Raw genomic sequence first — 18,840 nt, 5'->3', positions numbered from 1 at the left:
ATTAATGGCTGTCCCTGGGGAATCCAGTAAAAATTTGTAACCAGCCTGTGAAAGTCTGGTTACAATGGTTACATGCATGGGAAATCAGGTTACACTGGTTACATACATGCAGAATTTGGTTACAGTGAAAAATGCATAGAGAAATCAGTTACAATGGTTACACACATGGGAAAGTTGGGTTACAATGGTTACATGCATGGAGAATCAGGTTACAATGGTTACATGCATGGGAAAGACGGGTTACAATGGTAACATACATGGGAAAGTCGGGTTACAATGGTTACATGCATGGAGAATCTGGTTACAATGGTTACACACATGGGAAAGTAGGGTTACAATGGTTACATACATAGGAAAATCAGGTTACAATGGTTACATACATGGGGGAATCAGGTTACAATGGTTACATGCATGGGGAATCAGGTTACAATAGTTACATACATGGGAAAATCAGGTTACAATGGTTACATGCATGGAGAATTAGGTTACAATGGTTACATGCATGGGGGAATCCGGTTACAATGGTTACATACATGTACATGGGGAATCAGGTTACAATGGTTACATGCATGGGGAATCTGGTTACAATGGTTACGTGCAAAGGGAATTAGGTTACAATGGTTACATACATGGAGAATTAGGTTACAATGGTTACATACATGGGGATTCAGGTTACAATGGTTACATGCATGGAGAATCAGGTTACAATGGTTACAGTAATACACGCATGGAGAATTAGGTTACAATGGTTACATACATGGGGAATCTGGTTACAATGGTTACATGCATGGGGAATCTGGTTACAATGGTTACACGCATGGAGAATTAGGTTACAATGGTTACACACATGGAGAATTAGGTTACAATGGTTACATGCATGGGGGAATCAGGTTACAATGGTTACATACATGGGGAATCAGGTTACAATGGTTACAAGCATGGGGAATCTGGTTACAATGGTTACACGCATGGAGAATTAGGTTACAATGGTTACACGCATGGAGAATTAGGTTACAATGGTTACACGCATGGAGAATTAGGTTACAATGGTTACATACATGGGGAATCTGGTTACAATGGTTACATGCATGGAGAATCAGGTTACAATGGTTACACGCATGGAGAATTAGGTTACAATGGTTACATACATGGGGGAATCAGGTTACAATGGTTACATACATGGGAAAATCAGGTTACAATGGTTACATGCATGGAGAATCAGGTTACAAGGGTTACACACATGGAGAATTGGGTTACAATGGTTACATACATGGGGAATCTGGTTACAATGGTTACATGCATGGAGAATCAGGTTACAATGGTTACACGCATGGAGAATTAGGTTACAATGGTTACATACATGGGGGAATCAGGTTACAATGGTTACATACATGGGAAAATCAGGTTACAATGGTTACATGCATGGAGAATTAGGTTACAATGGTTACATACATGGGGAATCAGGTTACAATGGTTACATACATGGGGAATCAGGTTACAATGGTTACATGCATGGGAAAATCAGGTTACAATGGTTACATACATGGGGAATCAGGTTACAATGGTTACATGCATGGGGAATCTGGTTACAATGGTTACACGCATGGAGAATTAGGTTACAATGGTTACACGCATGGAGAATTAGGTTACAATGGTTACATGCATGGGGGAATCAGGTTACAATGGTTACATACATGGAGAATCAGGTTACAATGGTTACATACATGGGAAATCAGGTTACAATGGTTACACGCATGGGGAATCAGGTTACAATGGTTACATGCATGGGAAATCAGGTTACAATGGTGACATGCATGGAGAATCAGGTTACAATGGTTACATACATGGAGAATCAGGTTACAATGGTTACATACATGGAGAATCAGGTAACAATGGTTACATACATGGGAAAGTCAGGTTACAATGGTTACATACATAAAAAAAATCAGGTTACAATGGTTACATGCATGGGGAATCAGGTTACAATGGTTACATACATGGGAAAGTCGGGTTACAATGGTTACATGCATGGAGAATCAGGTTACAATGGTTACATACATGGGAAAGTCTGGTTACAATGGTTACATGCATGGAGAATCAGGTTACAATGGTTACATACATGGGAAAGTTGGGTTACAATGGTTACATGCATGCAGTATCAGGTTACAATGGTTACATGCATGGAGAATCAAGTTACAATGGTTACATACATGGGAAAGTCGGGTTACAATGGTTACATGCATGGAGAATCAGGTTACAATGGTTACATGCATGGAGAATCAGGTTACAATGGTTACATACATGGGAAAGTCAGGTTACAATGGTTACATACATAAAAAGATCAGGTTACAATGGTTACATACATGGAGAATCAGGTTACAATGGTTACATACATGGGAAAGTCGGGTTACAATGGTTACATGCATGGAGAATCAGGTTACAATGGTTACATACATGGGAAAGTCGGGTTACAATGGTTACATGCATGGGAAAGTCAGGTTACAATGGTTACATGCATCATACTCTAAATGTGCTTTTCAAGGTCATAACTTAAAAGTCTGTTATTGTCCCGACATACTTTATACTTTATGATAAATCTGTTTGAAAATGTCTTATGCACGTACAATCTGAACTGACTTGGTGTCTTCTGCGACAGACCTCAGAGACTAAGTATAACACAGTAGTCTCAGGACCAACTTAGTCAAGTTGTTAAACTCCCTTAGTAGAGGGTCTCTAAAAACACCGCAAAGGACCTCCTTTGTGCACAAAGGAGCACTAAGGACCCTAAAAAAGTTTGATAAAAGCACAAAGGACCTGAAATTCCCTTTAAAGCATAAAAATATTCTGATTCCTGAAGAAAAATGTAAAAAAAATAAAATAATTTCAATAAAAATTGTGATTTTTATAATGTACGATTGGATGTTATCACCGATATCGGATTGGAACCGACTTTATATCCGGGAAAGTGATAGCTCATGTATGTAAAATTTTATATAGTTGTAATATGATATAAATGATAAAAACGTCAATTATTATTCTTAATATTTTGTTGTTGTAATATATTTTAAGATAACAGACTTTACCAAAACTACGAAAATTATGTAAGGATACCGATGTTTTGCTTTCATATTTCATCATCAGCTAGCTTTCTTATGTATGTCAGTATTATATCAGTGCTATGACGAAAACGTTTCTAAAGGCACAAAGGGAATACTATGGCAATAATTATAAAGGTAGGTAATTAGTTTAAATTTGTCAATCCGTATTTCATAAACTTCAAAATACACTATGTTTTTATGGTGTTTTTAACTGGCTGTTTATGTATTGGCACTGGTATAGATTCAAGGTTTGCTGTATTGGCCTCGAGACCCGTAGGTATATTATTATTGTGCATATGTCTATAGTTTTCTTTTGTTTTTTTAAATATATTTATAATTTAAAAATACATATTTTATTATTTTCTGAATGTAATTGTTTTTAACGCTAATAATTAACTGTAAAGAATTCATGAAACAATCCTTATTAATGCTCGAGTCGAAATCTTGACCAACAATGTTTGCTTTATTTTTGTTCGGTTTATTACCCAGTCTGTATTTATATCATATGTTTGTGTTTTCTCAATATTTTCTAATTCATGAATGTATTACTAAATAAAATCTTATAGAAAAGGGTCGTAATATTATGCATATCCGTACCCATTACAGAACACATGACTGTGCAGTTCGTATATCTTCAACTTTAATACCAATTTAACTTAATACATATTTTTTTTCTTAAAAAATATTACAACAAAATATTAAAAATAATGAATGACGTTTTTATCATTAATATCATATTAAAACTATTTAAAAGTTCACATACATGAGCTATCATATAGCCCGGATATAAAGTCGGTTCCAAACCGATACCGGTGATTATACCAAATCGTACATCATAAAAATCGCAATTTTTATTGAAACTATTTTATTTTTTTTACATTTTTCTTCAGGAATTATAATATTTTAATGCTTTAAAGGGAAATTAAGGTCCTTTGTGCTCTTATTAAACTTCTTTGAGGTCCTTAGTGCTCCTTTGTGCACAAAGGAGGTCCTTTGCGGTGTTTTTAGAGACCGCTTAGTAGAAGGACTTTGTTAATGTTCATGTCAAGACCAATTACGGAATCACATTTAGCCTGGGAACATTCTTTTGAATAATTCAGTGTTTTATCTGAATTCATAAATGTTAATTGATTATGATGGTGTTTTTTTTGTGTTGACAATGATCATCCAAAAAAAAATTAACAATATGCTGGTTGTTAATCTTGAACAGTAAAAAAACCTGAAACAACATCTTCTACTCATTATTTTAGTCTAACTTTTTTATATAATGCTATTCAATTTTTGAAATTGCCTTAAAATTAATGAATTAATAAACATCTTCCCCAATGTAACATTATATTAATTTGTTTATTACTTATAATTTAAACTCTGTTTATAACTTACAGTCCAAACTCTGTTTATTACATATTATTTAAACTCTGGGTATAACTTACAATCTTAACCTTGTTTATTACTTATAATTCAAACTCAGATTAATACCTAATTTATAAATGTTTACATCTTACATATTGTCTATTCTAGAGACATATAATATATGCATTATATGTTTCTGTCATTTCATATTTCATATGCATGGCATATATATCTATATAATTATTTGTTTCAAATGGAAAGTTGTAAATTTCTTCAACATGCATGACATGTTCAAATGTAAATCAAATAGGTTAGAAAAATAAATATAATTAATATCAAAATTATTGAATTAAAATTACGAGTGTGTCCTTGTATTCATGTACGTATTTATTGAAAAAAAAACTTTGTATTAAAATAAACCCTAAAAAAAGGTTAGTCCTAAAATAAAACCATTCCCTTTATATTGAAAGGTTTAAAGACATTATAATGAAATTTTAAATTTGTTTAACTTATATCAAAACTATAAATATATATGTTATATACATGTGAAATTCAACAAGAATAAACAGATTGTTGAAGAAGTGGTTGATAAGATAATCAATGTCTTAAAATTTGCCTCTCTGTAATTGTTAATTTTTATAGGGATTGTGATCCGGTGGCGGCGTTAGCTAAGTGCTTAAAAGCTTAATATTTTAGAAGGTGGAAGACCTGGAAGCGTCATATTTGGTATATAGATGCCTCATGTTAGGAAGTTTCCGTCAGTCACTTGTCCAATGTTCTTAACCTCATTTTCATGGTTCAGTGGTTATAATTAAGTTGTTGTGTTTTGGTCTGTATTACTTATGCTGTATGTATTAGGTCTACTATTTGGTGTAAAGAATGATTGTATGGTGTACATGTCTAGCTGACAGGTGTCATCTGACCTTGACCTCATTTTCATGGCTCAGTGGTCAAAGTTAAAGTTTCAAATTGAGTTTTGGTATTTTTTTCCTAATGCTATATGCAATAGATTAACTAGATTTGGTGTATGAAATATTTTATGATTTATATGTCAGTAGCACAGGTTTTATTTTACCTTGACCTTATTTTCACAGTTCATTGGTCAGTGTTAAGTTTTTGTGTTTTGGTTTGTTTTTCTTTAAATATAAGCAATAGGTCAACTATATTTGTTGTACATGGTAGAACTGTTAGCTGTAAGCTGAAAGTTAAGAAGACCGCATTAAATAATTTTAATTTATAGCATTATGAATGCAATCTCCTTTAACATCTTTAAGAATGCAGGAAAGAAAGTCACAGGATTCTATTTTGGAAATTTTAAAAGAAACTGGGACTTCAGAGGCGGATTTAGAGGGGTTTTCAGGGGCCAGGGCCCCACTTTTCTGGGATAAAAATGGTTGATGATATAGGGAATCACTGAAGCATGACTGGAGTGGGCCCATCTTAGGCAGTCAGTGTGCCCCACTTATGAAAATGTCTGGATCAGCCACTTTTAAACACAGCTGGTTAAACATGATGGGACTTGAGAATGTTTTGGTAGTAATTGGTGCTTACAACTACAGCAAAGGACTTGTCTTGGTGCACTAGAAACAAAGTTTTAAAACTAATTACCATAAATCAGTGTTTTAGAAGCACAGAGTGCATATATGAAAACATTTGAGAAAGATCTGAGAGTCTTTGTTCAAATTGATTAATTGGTGATGTTGAAGATGAGCTTTATTTTTTGTTAGAATGCCCTCTTTTTGATATTGAGAGGGAAGATTTTTTTTAAATACATTTCTCACAATTGTTATAATTTTAAAAATTTAAATAAATCTTATAAATTGTTATGGCTCTTACCCAAGAAAATTAAACTCTTATGGAAAAATTATATTTGTGACCGTTTTGAATTAAGGGGATCAGGTATACATATTGAATATAAGTCAAGTACTAGTAAACGATTTGAGAATAAATGCATATAATGTTATTTCATTCTTTTAATTATTCACAATATATATGTGGTTTTGGTTCTGCTTCTGCCCAATGCTTATATACTAAATATATATTTACATTTGACTATTATTGTTGTTGTTACCAATTATGTAAATCAATTGTATCTGATTTTATGCCCTTTATGGGTCCTGTAATTTGGGAAATAAAAATATTCTATACTATTCTATTATATTATATTCTATTCTATGATGTAAGAAAAGATAAGCATATAAAACCATAAATAAAAGTTTGGTATTTACAGATATTATGACTTTGTAATTAAATTACTTTATAATTAGCACATTACACATGACTGATGACTTTGTGCAAATTGCAAAATATCATATTCAATCAACCATATCAGAGACATAAATACACACTGACCATATCCAATAAACAATTGAAAATTTAATGGTCATGATGGTACAAAAAAATGTAGTTATTGACTTCACTGAATGGCTTGGGGTTACAAATAAGGCATCCCCCTAAAGTAACATAAAATCCGAATTTTTTAGCATTTAATTGCAAGTTTTTTCCGTTCTCTAACATTAGTTTGCCTCAAACAAATGTTATGAAACTTATACACAATGCTTATTACCACATAATACAGGCTTGGGCACAGGACATTTTAGCGAGAGAGAAAAAAGACTACTAGGGAATATTTTAGCGCCTACATTAGAGCCCATTTTAGCGTGTGATTACTCTGTTCTCCTGTATTTTGGATAGTCCATTTTAGCGAAAGCTGACCCTGGTTGAATAATACTAGCATCACTATAACCATGAACAATAATTTATACTGGTTTAATGTTTAAGTTGTTTATATATTCATCATGGAAATACAATAAGAGATGTATCGAATTCGCAGATTATCTCTTAGAAGAAACTGGGAAGAACTGAAGATTCTATATTCCCACTTAAGCTTTGGGCAGTGTAATTCAAAGCAACCAATTAATGGTCCAGAGTCTTTCCATGCCCATTATAATGAGCAATTTTATAGTTGTCACCCAGCTATTTACATTTTCCTTGATACTATTATTAAATTTCAAACAACAACATATTTAAAATTACAAAGTATACAGGAATGTGCACCACATTCTAGACAAGATAAAGAGAAAGAACAGTTCCGTATGCAATTCTATGAATAGTATTGTACAGGGAGTATATTCATGCAGAGCCCATTATGTACTTTCTCATAGGATATATAAATATCAGGGTAGAACAGAATTTTAACATATTTTTTTATTTAACCTTTTAGACTTTTAGTGCTGTATTTAATCTGAATATAAATTACAGACTAGAACAGACTTTTAACATTTGAATTAATCTTTTTAACTATTAGTGCTGTATTTTAATGGACAAGATATGTTTTATAGTGCTGTCTTGAGTCTATTCAAGTTTTTTATTGATCATACATTATTTATTAGAATGGGTTAAAATATTTCTCTAAAATGGTCATTGACATTTTTAATTTTCACTAAAATGGGTTAAACATCTGGTGCTTAAAAGGCTTCTTCTTTGGCGCTAAAACATCAGATTCCCTGTGCTGTGGTTTCATATATATGTTTTCAACCTGTATACCGGTACGGGCACGCCCACCGGTACATGGTATACATGTATTGGTCTTAAGACACATCTTAATTAGTCTTAAGAAAGTCTTCTAAGATAAGATATGTTTGAATTTTGGGGTCTTAGGATAGTTGTAACAGTTACGATGTCCCAAGTCAAAATAAAAACAACAAATGAGGCATAAACTAAATAATAAAAAAACTAAAACAATATTAAACTATTATAACAAATGAATTAAATAAACAAAGTATTCCTCAATTTTTGTTAAAGATTTAATTGTGTTAAATTATTTCAGTAAATTTCAGACAAATTTGATGAATAAGATACTTCTAGCTATCAACAAAGATTGTATATAAGTAATTAGTTTGAGTTTTGGGAATAATAAGGAATATTACTAGGACTTTGTCTGGGTGTTCTAGAACCAACCTAATGCACATATCTTAATATATTGATCACATGGTTATTTAAACTTTACAGATTGCACAGACTTTTTGCGATCTGGTCAAAAGATTTAGTATATATTTTGTTTTGTTAAAAAAATATTTTTGATGTTTCATTTTATGTATTCTTTTCATTTCGCTATCTATGTTATTTGTAAATTTATGTGTATTTGTCTCAGTAAACCGACAGAAAGTCAAAGAACAAAATGTCACAGGACATAAAGTCACAAAGATAGGACAACAAGTCACATGACAAAAGGTCACAAATAATTTGTTGCCAATTGTTTGAATATGTAAGTGATGTATTCACTTTTTAATTCATATATTCATATTAAAGTTTAGGAAATGTGTCATTATACTTGAAAAATGATTATTTATTTAATAAAAATCATGCAAAGGATATATTTATTGGCACAATGAAGCCATTAAAGTGTCAAGCCACTTTCACATTTTGTTTTTTTAACAATTATTTAACCATCTGATTAATTCTCATTTTGGGCAGAATCAATTTGCGCCAATTGCAGTTTTGAAAAGATATTAATTGCGCCACTCTCTTTTATTTTGATGGTATTAATTGCGCCAATAAATGAAATGAAATTGCGCCACATTTACCTGTTAATATTTGTTACCTATATCATACCTGTACAATGTTTTACCTATATCAAGACAAGACAAGACAAATACTTTATTAAAGTCTCGCCACTTGTTACATATAAAATATACAGCTTTTTAAAACACAAGTTAACAACAAGAGCCACTCTATAAAGAGTTTTGAGAGACTATAAAAAAAAAATTCTTAAAATTAAAATGCAAATACAAGTCAACTATCACGAGTATAAAATACATTTTCGCTTTTTTTAAATTTCATAGCAGATTTTGGTAGTATAAAATATCATACTTTCATTTGTAAAAAGAAATATAATTTTTTCATTATCAGTGTCCAGAAATTAGAACGTCAAATTTTGAGAACTGCGTGTAAAAGAAAAGCAACCAATGTGTTGTCAGAGCGACCTTCAAAAATAATAAATTCAGAGATCTTCAAAATTGAAGAAGAAAATTTAGAAAAGAAAGATTTAAAATATGTGTGTCAGTCTATGTATAGAGAGAGAAGAAAACTGCGTCCGGCTTAATCTAAAAATCGAGCAGAATTTCACAGACTAATGGATGATATTGGTGTTGTTACAAACAAAGATGATGACCTTGTATTGTGTAACGATCCGGAAAGCGGTATAATTTTATTAGGATGCAAGGCTAATTTGAAATTTCAGTGTACAATGTCAGAGGAATTTTTTGCTGTTGGTACCTAGTCATTCATTTAGTTGTTATATATAAATAAACTTGGCGCTCTTAGATGATTATTTTATTGGCGCAAATGATACCTATAGTTTTGAAAATTAGGTGGCGCAAAAGAGGTATTGGCGCAATTAAGTTGTGGCGCAAATGAGTTACTTTTTGGCGCAAAAAGATATCGCCCGATATTTTTTGGATAAATTTTGTTTACAAAGTTGGTTTATATACAATAGTTAAAAAAAAATACCAAAATATTTTTGTAGAAATAAGCGTTTTTTATTCAAAGAAAATAGCCAGAAAAAAATAATTGTGACTTTTTGTTCTGTCACTTATTGTCCGTGACGTTTTGTCTATTACTTTTTGTTCTGTGACTTTCTGTCCTGCATTCTTTGTCGCTCCTGTTATGCAGGAAATCTGCGTCCGAGTGTATTTGGAATAAACAGTTTAAACAGTACAGTAGATATTGCGGTGGAATATCAAATTTGTATAAATGTTCATTAATATTGTTATCGCTCATTATTTTTTTTTATCATATTGAAAAATTTTCTTAGCTCTCAGAATAAAGTGAATCTTAATTGCATTATGAAAAGAAACTAGTTAATGAAAAATTTTCTTGCTTTTTAAAACAATTGAAAATCAAGTATGTTATCGTCAGTTTGGCTAATATCTGTCAGTTAATAACCAAAATTTGTCTTCAGAAAAAATAAATACACTTCTACCATGTCTATAGATTGTGACATTTTTATGGTCTATTAATAAAATCATTTTTTTTTCTCTGTGTATTATATTGTCGAAACTGCTGGACTGGCATGATACATATATATACACATTGATAATGAAAATGTATTAAATTTTAAACATGCAAAGGATATATTTATTGGCAAAATGAACCAATTTAAGTACCAAGTCACTTAGGCATTTTTTCTTCATATAAACAATTATTTGATAATTATTAATGACATTTATTAAATACATTTTAATTACAAAGTTGCTTCATATATTAAACTTAAAGGCAAATACAAAATTTTTTTTTAGTGTTTTCTTATTCAAAGAAAAATAATCTCAAAACTGAATTGTGACTTTTTGTCCTGTGATTTTTTTGTCCGTGAAATTTTGAGCTGTGACTCTCTGTCCTACATTCATATAATCTTGTATACATATTTCACTTAAACCAGACCTTTTAGATAAAGTTAATACATTGTAATAACTGCAGGGACTTGAATGAATTAGACTATTTAAAGATACTTGTCTAGTAGTCTCAGATATATGACAATACAAAATATTATCAAATTTTGCTGTAATAAATATATTTTTAATACATTGTATGTGTGTAATAAATATATGTTGAATATATTTATTCAATAGAGAAATAATGAATTGCCTAAATTATATTTAAAATAAGTCCTAAAGATATTATCTTAAACATTTGTTAAACAATGTTAAATGCAGATCCGTCTCTCTTAGTATAAACAATTTTGAATTTAGAAAATTGATTTTAGAAACACCTTTTCAATAGAAAAAGACAGGTATTGTGAAAGTTTGCATTATATATGAAGATGACATTCATTTAATCTTCAGTTGTCAAAAAGTACTTGTAAAATATAACATAAATTGATAGAAGTTAAAGAAAAAAATTTAACATCAAAACAAAGTCACAAGACATTTAAAAAAAAAATTATAAGGCTATATGTGTTTTATATGTCTCTGGTTCAACTAGTTGTATTTTTTCATTTTATTTTTTGAATTTTCTGGTCATATTCACAGTAATTAAATTTGACAAACACATATTTTACCTGAGACACTTTACCTGTAGGTTATGTAACTTTAACACTTCAATGCAGTCATGATTTCCCTTTATCCTTGACTAGTTTTTGATAAATACCTTGTGTATTAACAGAGACATATATACATATATATGTCTCTGGTATTAATTAGCAACAGGGAGTATAATGATGGACACATAGGGCCATCATGGTGGACATAGTTTTATAGCCACCGATAAAAAGATAAAGTCACAAGTATTTTAACCATTGTAACTTGACTTCCCAAGGAATGTAACCATTGTAACCTGATTCTCCATGCATGTAACCATTGTACAGAATTCCCCAGGCATGTATGTAACCATTGTAACCTGATTCTCCATGCATGTAACCATTGCAACCTGATTTTCCCATACATGTAACCATTGTAACCTATTTCTCCATGCATGTAACCATTGTAACCAAATTCTCCATGCATGTAACCATTGTAACCTATTTCTCCATGCATGTAACCATTGTAACCTATTTCTCCATGCATGTAACCATTGTAACCAAATTCTCCATGTATGTAACCATTGTAACCCGATTCCCCATGTATGTAACCATTGTAACCTGATTCTCCATGCATGTAACCATTGTAACCTGATTCTCCATGTATGTAACCATTGTAACCTGATTCTCCATGCATGTAACCATTGCAACCTGATTTTCCCATACATGTAACCATTGTAACCTATTTCTCCAGGTATGTAACCATTGTAACCAAATTCTCCATGCATGTAACCATTGTAATCTATTTCTCCATGCATGTAACCATTGTAACCAAATTCTCCATGTATGTAACCATTGTAACCCGATTCCCCATGTATGTAACCATTGTAACCTGATTCACCATGCATGTAACCATTGTAACCTGATTTTCCCATACATGTAACCATTGTAACCTGACTTTCCCATGTATGTAACCATTGTAACCCGACTTCCCCATGCATGTAACCATTGTAACCTGATTCCCTATACATGTAACCATTGTAACCCTCAATCATTGTAACCTAAATAACTTATGTAACCTCAAAGCCATGAATAATGGGGTTGCCATGGTAACAAGATGGCTAAAAGGGATTCTTGCATGTGTGTAACCAGTGTAACCAATGTAACCATTAGGTCAATGGAGGTTACAAATGTACCAGGATTTGAAAATTTCTGAATATGATGATTTATGATAGTTTGTATGAGTGTAACCAATGTAACCAATGTAACCATTATGTCAATGGGGGTTACAAAACAAGGTAACTGAATTATGGTGCACATTTTGTGCCTTATATGACCAAAATAGAGAAAGTCCTGAGTAAAAACAAGCAAACCATTACCAAATTGAAAAATGATGAAAGACAAACAACAATAACAGGTTAAAAATAATCTCGCTAACAAATGGAAGGGAACTTAGGTGCTCTAGAAGTGTACACCGTTTCTGCTCCTTAATGTGGCACCCATCTTGATGCTGAATCGCAGTATTAAAAATCTAGTATATATGTCGGGTTCTGTAATGATCTGTAATGCATCTATCTAGAAGAAAAAAACATGATTGTGAACATATCAGTAGTTATAAACAAACAAACAAATATTCTTGTCTTGTTATGTTTGGCAGGTGTGTTTTTCAACAGACTATCGGCATTCCAATGGGAACCAATTGTGCCCCTCTTCTTCCTGACTTTTTTCTTTATTATTATGAGGCTGACTTCATACAGGAACTTCGTAGGAAGCAAGATACGAAGTTATCATCCTTTTACTTTACGTTTTGCTATAAATAATATAAATAGTGTTCTCTCACTGAATAATTCTAAATTTAGTGACTATGTCAGTCAGGGGTACTACTTGTACAAGTTATTTTTAATTACTTTAAGAAGTAATATTAAAATACTTATATTTAAGTAAATTTGTAGGATACTTGTAAAAGTGAATTTTATTTACTTGCATAGGTAAAACAAAATATTGGCTGAGTCATGTCCCATAGACATTCAGATTTGTTTACTTGTAGAAGTAAAAAAGTCATCCTATATTCTTTTATTGAATTCTTATGATTTCTTTGCTCTAATAGAATTTTAAATTATCTGCCCTTTGCAGATGTCAAATTTACGAATCATTTAAGTGTAATTTCATGGACAATGAAAATCCCATTTGCCTGTTATCTTCAGAACACTGCTCATTTTCAAGTCCCCAAGGATCAATTTTTGAAGTCCTTGCACAAATACTTTAAGATTTCTGCGCAAATAATAAAGATTTCTGCGCAATCAGTTTCTTTGTTGAATTAATGAGATAAAACATTAAACTCTAATAAACAAAATTGAGAAAACCTAGGAAAAATCATTAAAAGCATGATTTTACATCTCAAAACTTTAGAACTTTTGTGGGATTGTAGGAAAAATTTACTTGTGCAAGTAAATTTTTGAGAAATTGAAGGGAGATTATTCAAACATTATTTATTTACTTATATGTGTATATTTTTTTCTACTTCTTCAAGTAAATAAAAATAAGTTGTACAAGTAGTACCCCTGACTGTATGTTGAAGGGATCTATCCCATCAAAACGAGAGATAAAGGATACAACAGATACAGTTTAAGTCTGCCTCATATCTTGACCATGTTGACTTACATCTAGAAATTGACAATGAGGGTTGGTTGAAAACAAAACTTTATGACAAAAGAGATGACTTCAGTTTTCAACTTGTGAACTTTCCATTTCTATGTAGCAAAATGCCATCAGCCCCTGCATACAGAGTATATATCTTCCGATTGACAGGATATTTCCGGGCATGTATTTCCTATCAAAATTTCCTTGATAAGGGATTGCTGTCCACAAGAAAGCTATCAAACCAAGAATTCCAAATGGTGAAGTTGAAATCATCCCTTTATAAATTTTCTGGAGGCCATCACGAGTTGGTTGACTGTTATGGAATAACCGCTTCACAGATGATATTGGATATGTTCCTTATGTCCTAATTACAATCCACTTCCACATGTGGAGCAGGATCTGTATACCCTTCTAGAGCACCTGAGATCACCCCCAGTTTTTGCTGGGGTTAGTGTTGCTTAGTTTTTACTTTACTTATTTTTGATGAGGTGTTTTTTTAATGAAATTGATTACCCATGAAGGTCTTGCAAGGTTGGTAACTTATTTTTGGTAGAGTTATTTGTATTTGTATTGAATTTGTAAAACTCAATATTTCAACTTATGTTTCAGGAATGTTGCTACAGTCTCGGTTGTCTATGTGAACTTTTGTTAAAACAGAAGGATCAGACAATTAAAATTTCCATCATACTGAGAATAAGGGATGTATTTATCCAGGTTTTGACAAAGTGTAGACATAGAGTTAGTGTTTTTCTTTCTTTTAAAATTGATGAAAATGTTTATTTTTATATATATGAACATTTACTATAAAGTATTCCATATATATCATAATTACCAGAAACAAATAAGTTTAAAAGGGGTTATTATGTACCTGTTTCAGCTTTTCCTTGAAAATTTAATTTGTAAATTTTTAGCTGTTTCATCTTCATTGCAAAAAAAAAAGGAAAATGTTTTGTTTTACCTGTTGTAATGAAACATTCTTATATTATTTATCTAGAATGTAATCTTAAGTTATACAACAGTTTCTACTAAAAATCCAATTTTTAAGGTTTGTTTTCTTGTAGGGAGTCACTCAAGGCTGTAGGTCATCCTTTGTACAGTTTATTGGCCATCTTTTTACGTCAGACAACACAGATATAAACCGCATACCTGGGCAGATACTAAATCAGGTAGTAAAGAATCATTTTAACAAATTCAGAATTTGTATTTGAAGTATTGATTAAAACCTCACCATGAGCTGTTTATTATGTGTGTTAACATATACATTTGTACCATTTTTTTATGCTTTCACATTTTCCCCCACTGATACACATAATTAATATGACTTCTGCTAACAAAACCTCAATTTGGAGCTAATGTGTTCAGAGACCTCTTATGTAAGTACATCATTCCTATATTGCATATTAAAACTAATATCCTATCTTTGAATATTTTCTACCAGGCCACAATTTAAAATATTTTGGTCACCAAACCCTACCCAAGGTTGAGACAGTGGGTAGGTAGGTAGGCATTTTCCTTTTTTAGCTCACCTGGCCTAAAAGGCCATGTGAGCTTTTCTCATCACTTGGCGTCCGTCGTCGTCGTCGTCGTTAACAATTTTTCAAACATCTTCTCCTCTGAAACTACTGAATGGATTTGAATGAAACTTAAAATGATTGTTCCTTAGATTATCCTGCACAAAGTGTGTGCTTCGATTTTTGATCCGTCAAAAAACATGGCCGCCCTTACTTTAAATAGAACATAGGGGTCAAATGCAGTTTTTGGCTTATATCTCAAAAACGAAAGCATTTAGAGCAAATCTGACATGTGGTAAAAATGTTCATTAGGTCAAGATCTATCAGCCCTGAAATTTTCAGACGAATCAAACAAACCATTGTTGGGTTGCTGCCACTTAATTGGTAATTTTAAGGAAATTTTGCAGTTTATGGTCATTATCTTGAATATCATTATAGATAAAGATAAACTGTAAACAGCAAAAATGATCAGCAAAGTAAGATCTACAAATAAGTTAAATATGACCAAAATTGTCAATTGACTCCTTAAGGGGTTATTGTCCTTTAGTGACAATTTTTTCACAATTTGTTCATCATATTTGCTAACTTTAAAAAATCTTCTCCTCTAAAACTACTCAACCAAATTCAACCAAACTTCAACTGAATGATCAGTAGGGTGTATAAAATAAAGTTTGTGTTTTATTTTCTATTTTCTATGAAAATATTTTATGATCTATATGTCGGTTACGCAGGTTTTATTTGAACTTGACCTCATTTTCACAGTCCATTGCTAAGTTTTAAGTGTTTGTGTTTTGGTCTCATTTTCTTTATTTATAAACAGTAAGTCATATATATTTGTAATATTGAAGAATTGTTAGCTGTACATGTTTGCCTGGCATGGTTCAATATGTTCAATAAGGCATTGTTTACCAGGTGAGCGATTCAGGCTCTTAAGAGCCTCTTGTTTTCTTTTTTTTTAAAGAAATTTACGTATCGGATGCAGTGGCGGATCCAGAACTTTTCCTAAGGGGGGTCCCTCTGACTGACCTAAGGGGGGGAGGGGAGGGGGGCCCTCTCCAGTCATGCTTCAGTGATTCCCTATATAATCAACCAACTTTTTCCCACAAAAGGGGGGGGGCCCAGGGCCCCCTGGATCCGCCTATGGGATGTTTATTAGTCTTCATGCCTATCTGATTAAAAAAAACTTCTTCAAATCAGGACAATAAAAGAATTTGAGTAGGCAGCTTTTTTCTGGATAGGTAGGGTTTGGCAAACAAACCAATCCTATTCTTTTTTATGGCCCCTATCTTTGAGGGTATATTGAAATTAGAATATTATTGATGCTAATAAGAATATTGTTTCAATTCTATCTCAATACTATAATCTATAATTTACTTAATCTAAAGTTTTATAAGGGGACAAAGTCCCCTATAACAGTAGAAAAATCAATAAAAAAAAAAATTTAAAAAAATTTCGTCACTTTTTTTTATTTCCACATTTGCTCAGAAATCTACTTCTTTCTTCCGGTCTCGTTTGTCATGAGACTTTGAGTGAAATATATATTTATCAGTAATATATAGGAAGGAAAACAATAACAATTTCATTTTTAATTATTCTTTGATATGAAAAAACATTACCTGATGATAGCGTTTCTTTGTAAACATTGAATATGACCATAACTAAAATCCCTAACAACTGAACCAAAATTGGAAACGTTACAGTATTTCTGTTTCTTTTTTAACAGATTTTGAAGTAAAAATATGCTTGAATTAAAAAAAAATTAATTATACAGACTTTGTCCCCTTTCACAGGTAATGCCTGCCTCATATTATTGATAATAATGAATAAACTTAATTTTAGTTGAAATAATTATTTAAATTTGGATAACACTTTCAACTAGAATTAAACATCAATTTATAAGTAGAGTTTTATATTTTTTCAACTTGGTAAATATATTTTTAAATCTCTCTTTAATTTTTTTAAAATAAATACTGTAAATTCAGAAATTATTTTAATCCATTTATGATTGCGATTTTGACATGTCGGACCTAAATGTGAGAATTATTGTTGCAATAACTGGAAAAGCTTTATACACATATATCAGTAACATTATTCACCATAATAAAAACCTCACAATATAAATTTCTGAATTAACAGTCCTCTAATGTAGAAAACTGATCCAATTGACTTAAGGGGGATAACTCTGTTGGAATTTGCAGCTTTGTACCCAGAGTTACTTCTCCTGATGAATGAGTGTGTAGACAGAGCATTGGAGGAGGATATGAATAAGTTAGACAGATTAAAAACATCCTTGTTCCCTGTTCTTACATAACTGTCTTACCTCGGACCATCAGATCAGCTCAATGATGAGTATGTTATACTGGTTTTGATAAATATTTTTATTATAATTAAAAATAAAGAGATGTGGTATGATTACCAATGACTCAAATATACACAAGAGACCAAATAATGTGGATATTAGCAATTATAGGTCACTGTACTGCCTCCAACAGTAAGAAAAACGTGTACTGTATAGTAGGCCATAAAAGGCCCTGACATGAAAAATATGTAATTGCATTATATGTACATAATATATCTAGGCTAATGGGCTGTAGGTCAAATTGAAGTTAAAAGGACATATTTACCATTGGCAGGCCTTTTACATGAAGAACTTTACCATTTTGACTATAAAATTTCATCAAAAATGATATTCTGGAGTAAATATGTCTACCCCTGTTTGCAAAGGGTAAAAAACGTTACCATATTTTTATGCCAGTTGTTCATTAAAATATCATACAATCATAATACAGTATAAATTCGATTCAACATGAATAAGGAGATCAAAGAGAGTAGAGTTGCTAAGAAAGTGTTGCATACTCATGGCAAAATCCTTTATGAACCATGGCTACAATAAAATATTCAATTAAATTGTGCCAATTTTTGTGCTTTTAGAACTGATATGTGCTGTTGAGGTCAATTCAATTTGGTGATGGAAAAAAAAAAATTTCACATAGATTTCTTATCTTGCAGGACATACATAACTTTTGGACATAAAATATATAAATTTTTATCGAATCCTGTGTTATATCTGAGAAATTTAGCAGCCAGTGCTTATGTAGCCTTTGTTCTACATCAATCTTTGACTGAGACAATACAATCTATTGGTCATTAGATATCTACTGATAAATGTAACCAGCTACATGTTCTACTGTGATGTCTACAGAATCTGGCCATACATGATATA

The 18,840-nt window shown here is 31.6% G+C and overlaps 1 long non-coding RNA gene across 1 annotated transcript in view; it reads left to right on the top strand.

Annotated features, from left to right (window-relative positions):
• Positions 1-18,840, top strand: part of LOC139514156 (uncharacterized) — a 19,213-nt gene extending 373 nt beyond the window's left edge. The window contains exons 2-5 of the long non-coding RNA XR_011662575.1: positions 14,716-14,844; positions 15,168-15,272; positions 17,816-17,966; positions 18,627-18,840. This is a non-coding gene — a long non-coding RNA (uncharacterized lncRNA). The remainder of the gene's footprint in view (positions 1-14,715; positions 14,845-15,167; positions 15,273-17,815; positions 17,967-18,626) is intronic.

The sequence above is a fragment of the Mytilus edulis genome, chromosome 3, assembly GCF_963676685.1.
Source record: "Mytilus edulis chromosome 3, xbMytEdul2.2, whole genome shotgun sequence".
Taxonomy (NCBI): Eukaryota; Metazoa; Mollusca; class Bivalvia; order Mytilida; family Mytilidae; genus Mytilus; species Mytilus edulis.
Note: the sequence above shows the minus strand (reverse complement) of the source record. Positions and strands in the feature narration are given on the sequence as shown.